At 54.1% G+C, this 6,000-nt stretch overlaps 1 long non-coding RNA gene across 4 annotated transcripts; it reads left to right on the plus strand.

Annotated features, from left to right (window-relative positions):
* The first annotated feature begins 29 nt into the window (after nt 1-29).
* On the plus strand, nt 30-5,730 carry LOC118655526. Of its 4 annotated transcripts, none has more exons than XR_004967287.1 (5): nt 30-150; nt 1,138-1,210; nt 2,533-2,812; nt 2,898-4,157; nt 4,383-5,730. It is a non-coding gene; the product is annotated as an uncharacterized LOC118655526 (long non-coding RNA). The 4 variants fall into 4 exon arrangements; XR_004967286.1 differs by lacking the exon at nt 1,138-1,210 and having other exon boundaries at nt 2,898-3,671; nt 3,979-4,157; XR_004967288.1 differs by lacking the exon at nt 1,138-1,210 and having other exon boundaries at nt 2,519-2,812.
* Nucleotides 5,731-6,000: the final 270 nt, after the last annotated feature.

Raw genomic sequence — 6,000 nt, forward strand, 5'->3', positions numbered from 1 at the left:
GCGCCTCCTCAGGCACGCGCCAGGCCACGCCCCCTCAGCCGTGGGAGGCTTGCGGTCCGGTCCCCTCGCCCTCGGGCTCTCGCTCGCCTTCCGGTTCCGCCTCTCACCTGCCCCGAGGTGTCGGGGCGGGACGGGCCACCTGGAGAGGAGGTGAGGCGGGCTGCGCGCGGGTCTGAGGTGAAGGGCGGAAGGGCCGCTCCCCACCGCGACGGGGAAGGTGGCTCCGCGAGCCCTTTGTGAACGCCTCCATTCGAGCACTACCAGCCCCTATGGTGCACCTGCTCCTGAGCTCCGGGCGGGACCGGGGTCGGATCCGCCGGTGTCCGCGGGGCCGTGGCCCTCAGGGCGAGGCTGTCGGAGGAACTGGCTCTGCCGGGATCAGGGCAGAGTCATTAGGTGGCGACCTGGGAGCTGAACTTGGCCGGAAGTGGAACCTCATCACTAGTTCAATGGCTCCCTCACCTCTCCCTGCCGTCGGGTGGCGGGCCGTCGGGTGGCGGGGCGTCGGGTGGCCGGGCCGTCCGTGGGCGGGGCCGTCCGTGGGCGGGGCCGTCGGGGGCGGGGCCTGCGCGGCGCTGTCACCAGGGTTCCGCGAGCAGGAACCACCTACCCGAGAAGGACGGAGAAAGTCACAGGAAGGTGGTTGTATTTGCCCCGGTTCCTGTTCACTCTGAATAGGACACTTCGCTAGATCCTTCTGTGGCGACCGTTTTAGTTTATTTTTTAAAATACATTTTGATTGATTTCAGGAATGGGCATCCTGTGCTGACACATCATATTTTAAAAAGTCTCTAAGCAGAGGACACGAACCTTTAAACATCTGGGTGTCTGTTCTTCGGCTTTCCTTTATGTTTGCAATAGCTTATTAGAAATTATTTTATTTTTAAAAAAAGCCTTAGCCCTGGCCGGTTTGGCTCAGTGGATAGAGCGTCAGCCTGCGGACTGAAGGGTCCCGGGTTCGACTCTGGTCAAGGGCATGTGCCTGGGTTGCGGGCACATCCCCAGTAGGGAGTGTGCAGGAGGCAGCGGATCGATGTTTCTCTCTCATGATGTTTCTAACTCTCTATCCCTCTCCCTTCCTCTCTGTAAAAAATCAAATATATATATATATATATATTTTTTTTTTTTTTTTTAAAGGAAGAGCCTTAGAAACCCGGAGTCAGGAAATCTGCAGTGTCTTCTGGGTTCTAGCAGGATCTGTTGTCCTGTCGTAAGAAAGGAGGGGAGGAGAGGGGAGGGGAGGGGAGGGGAAGGAGAGGGGAGGGGAGGGGAGGGGAGGGGAAGGAGAGGGGAGGGGAGGGGAGGGGAGGGAGAGGGGAGGGGAGGGAGCTGGGAAGACGGTCAGTGCCCCGGGGGCGATTTAGCTATAACAGGTTCTGAGCATCTAGTCCAGCGGTTCTCAACCTGTGGGTCGCGACCCCTTTGGCGGTCGAACGACCCTTTCACAGGGGTCGCCTAAGACCATCCTGCATATCAGGTATTTACATGATGATTCATAACGGTAGCAGCATTACAGTTATGAAGTAGCAACGAAAATAATGTTATGGTTGGGTCACAGCATGAGGAGCTGTATTTAAAGGGCCAGAAGGCTGAGAACCACTGAATTCTAGTCACATAAAAATCCCTCTATTGACCCTCATCCGTAACAAAAGAGTTTCATGATGGAAGCTGGTTTCACGGGAAGAGCTCACTTGTTAGACAAGTGTCCGTGTCTGTTTCTACGTCGTGTGTCAGCGTGTCCGTTTTCATCCTCCGGGGATGGATGCGAGGGGCAGAAGGTGCGGTGGGCTCTGCCCATCAGCACGTGAAGGTCTGAGATGTATGCTCATCGTTGGGTGAGCAGTGCTCGCCGGGGCCGCAGCCTGGGGGTCCCCCGTCCTCGTTTCTCTCCTGAGCCCGAGGGGCTGCCGACGCCCTTGGTGGCATTGCACAGGTCACCAAGGCTTTTGCCTCTTCCTTGTCCCGTTTAATCCTCCCAGGAACCCTGTGAACTTGGGGGAAAGGCTCTCAGAATCTGTCGCATTTCCAAATTAAACATGACACTTGCTGGAAATGAGAATGTAGGAGCCAGTGTGGTCCGGGGAGAAAAGGTCTGCGGTGACCCAATTTCCAAGTCACCTGTCTAAAGGCCCAATTTCTGGGTTAACTTGCTTCTCTGCCGGCTGTTTCCCAGCTCGGAAGGTGCCGTTCCGCCCCTTTGGCCACCTTCTAATTAATGTCCCTTTAATGTGCACGAATCCATGCACTGGGCCTCTAGGAGACCGTAATACAGTTGTGAATATAAGACTTTAATTAATTGTCTTCGAAGTTTTATTTTTCACCTATGAATTGAACTAAATCCTGAATTTTCCTAATTTTCTTAAACATTTGACTTCAACCCTCCAAACGAATGTGTTCATTCTTCTCCCGTCCTTAGATTTGGAATTAGAACTAAAATATCTTTTTCCTTCCACCAGACCATTTGTCATAATTCTCACTGTTCTAGCTTTTGCCCTGATAATACGAACATTTATAACAGTTTGTCTCCGCCAGGTTACAAGCTCTGCTTGCACTCAGAGAGTACCACCTCTGGCACCACGGCCACCTCCCGTGCCCAGGCCTCATCGTCCCTCTGACAGAGAGCGAGGATCTCTTGGCTCTGAAGGAAAGCAGCTACAGGCAGCCCCTGAGCCCCTTTTCTCTGACAGATTTCAGAGCCAAGATCCTTAAGGGGGGACGTGGTGGGCAGTTCGACATGAACAGAGCGAGGACGCTGGGCCAGCTGCAGGAGGTCACCGCGGTGGAAAGCCCCGGGTGGGACCTCGCCCCCAGGGTGAGCCTCCTCCCCTAGAACATGGCCGGTCGTGGGGTTTGGACGCCCTGGCCTTTCCTCCCGAGAGATAACATCGAGGCCTCAGTTGTATTTCAGCTCCAGGCCCAGAAAAAGCAACAAAACCAGCCACAGCGGAGGCCAGGACCAGCTGCAGGGAATAATGACCCCGCCCTGGTGCCGGCCCATCAATCCGTGGAGACCACAACCTTGAAAGGACACACCTGGGAAGCTGCTGGGCCTTCTGCTGAGATCTTCCCCTGGGACCTTCCCTAAAATCTCCACCTTAAAGCCCTTAGGACTGAGACCCAAGTTTGTCAGTCCTCCCGGGAGCCTGTCCTCCCTCCCGGGAGCCGCCCAAGCCTTTGCCCTTTCCCTGGCCCCTCCCCTGCCCCGCAAGCACATTGCCATCACCTTCCTCCTTCCCAAGCCCTAAGAGAGCTGTCTAGAACTTGTTTCCTAGGTTTACCAAATAAATGTTCTCTTATTTAAAAACAAAATCTAAGAAGATTTTTTAAAAGCGGAGCCCAGCAGCCATTTCTGCACAGGGGCCTCTCAGCAGACGCCACTCCTCGGAGCAGCTCCTCTGTGCTGGGCGGCCTGCCTGCCGACGCACCACCTGCTCCCTGCACGCAGTCAGCCCTTTAAAGGCCTCCTAGAGCCCTATTCCAGCCACCAGGACGGAGGCGGCCCCTGTGCAATCGGATATGGGAAGGGGTCGTGCATCAGGGGTTTGTGTGTGTCCCACGGGGCCCTAAGGAGGGGAGCTGGAGTCAGTGGACAGAAGTCAGGCGTATTTCAGCCCAACGCAGTGATTTCCAGCAAGCGATCGAAAGATGGAATCGCACTGCCTCTGCAGGCGGTGAGCTCTCAATCTGGGCGTCCCAGTGCCGTCCGAGTGGCCACTTGGTGGGAGTGTTGTAGAAGGAAGTCCTCAGACGGGGAGCTGAGCCAGGATGTCGCTTTACTACGAACCCCCAAAACAGGGATGTTACGCCCAAAGAACCATAAGCGGACCACAGGGCAATCCAAGACAGTTTGGTGTGTAAATAAGTGAAAGTCAAGAAATGCGATCTTACTGAAAAACCAGGGAATAGGAGGGTTTCATTATTGTTCACATTATATTAGTAGTGCATTTGGTTGGTTTAAAACATTTTTTTTTTTTTTAGTTTTAAAAATTGATTCTCAGAGAGAGAGGAGAGGAGAGAGAAACGTCACACACACCCCAACCGGGGATCGAACCTGCAACCCGGGCCTGTGCCCTGACTGGAAATCGAACTGGTTCACAGGTCGACGCTCAACCGCTGATGTGCCAGAGCCTGTGCCAGGCGCCAGGGGTCAAGCAGGAGTAAGTCCTGTGCTTGTTTTCATAACCATAACGGCTCCTCGTTCTTGAGCACCTGCCACGGGCCAGGCACTGTGCTAGGCCTGGAAGTGACAGGTTGCTAGGGGACAGCGATGTGTTGTGAAGGGCAGGGGGGAAGGCTGGGTGTGGTTTGTATGGCATACCTAAGGCTGCAGACACAGCGCTTGCTCAGTGCTTGATAAACAGTGGCTGTGTTTACAATATTAGGTGATCCCGTCACCAGAAGTGCCACCCGGGTCCCGAGGCGACAGAACAAAACCTCTGAGCTAAAATGATGTGTGAAGGACACAGGCAGGTCAACCCGGGAAGAAGGAAAAGCAAGCCTGCAAGCAGAAAAAGGTGCCAGTCTGTCTGGAACACCCGCGTCCATAAAGGGCTGCCCCGCGCCAGCGTGTGCAGATAGGTGGAAGGTTCTAGACTAGAGACATGCGCGCCACGAAATGACTCCAACCCTGAAACCCTTTGCCCTGTGCACGGCAGAAAAATGATCGTGTGAAGTTGTAAAAACGGGAAGGATGAGACGAGCCTGGAAATTATCCAATTAAAGGAAGGAAGATTGCAGACTCGCTTCGTCACCTGAAGGGAGAGAGGAGGCCTTACACAACGGGAGGAGATGATCACATCGCTTAAGTGGGCATTGATCAATGTGTTGGGCAGGACAAGTGGAAATGTTTTTTTCTTAAATAATTCAAACCTGACAGAACCTGGCAAAAGAACCTAGCTATGATGATCAACTGAAAAAAAAAATAATAATTCAAACCTGCAGGCTTCCAACCCCGTGGAAGGTAGCAGAAAGGTCTGCTCCCTCTATAAAAACTTGTGGTGCCCCAGCGGCGAAGGAGGAGCATTTAAAGGAGAAATAAGTAGAACTCACTCCCCGTCTGCAGCTGAGAGCGATGAAGGAAGGCCCAGCTGCTAAGTACACAGTAGCCTTCAGCTGAACCCCTGGCGGAAGGAGAAGGAAATGCCATCCGCCTGCTGACCTGGAGGAGAGCAGACTTAAACCACATAATGACATTATCATTTTACATTAAGTAAAAATGTCTTCGAACGTTCAATACTTGTCAAAACCTCTGACATGTTTCCATGGCTGGTTGTTCATTTTTCCCCCGAACAAGTCGATAGAGGGCGCGGTGGGGGAGGCCCCTGAAATGGAAAGGGCACTACGGTTATGGGCGTGTTGATGGGATCCTATCGTAATCGTGCCGTCGGATAACGTTGTTGTCGTGGGGAAGCGGTGTGCTTATTCCATCGGAAGCGGCACGGCACAGCGTGAAGCCAGAGGTTCCTACCGTCTCCGCTGGCTGTGTATCAGTTTTATGGCCCTGGGCAAGCGACTTCGCTCTTCTGGACCTCCTGTTGCATAAGATGACGGTGCAGTACTTGCTGGTGTGGCTGCTTCAGGGATGAAATGAAAAGCAGGTCTGGGAGCCCGCGCTGGTTTGGCTCAGTGGATAGGGTGTCCGCCTGAGGACTGAAGGGTCCCGGGCTTGATTCTGGTCCAGGGCACAGGCCCGGGTCGCAGGCTCCATCCCCAGTGGGGGGCGTGCAGGAGGCAGCCAATCAATGATTCTTTCTCATCATGGATGTTTCTATCTCCCTCTCCCTCCCTCTCTAAAATCAATAAAAATGTTTTAAAAAGAAAAGCAGGCCTGTGAAACAATGAGCAGCGTGGCGCCCCACTCCGGGCAGGGGCGCCTTTCCCCACAGAGATGTTGCCACTCGGGGTGTTGGGAAAGCCCTTCTCGGAGCTGCTCAGCGTCTGTGGCACAACCTCTGTACCCGCCTTAGCGCTGGGCCGCGCACCCATGTCTGGGGTATGTTT

Source organism: Myotis myotis, unplaced genomic scaffold (assembly GCF_014108235.1).
Source record: "Myotis myotis isolate mMyoMyo1 unplaced genomic scaffold, mMyoMyo1.p scaffold_m19_p_47, whole genome shotgun sequence".
NCBI lineage: Eukaryota > Metazoa > Chordata > Mammalia > Chiroptera > Vespertilionidae > Myotis > Myotis myotis.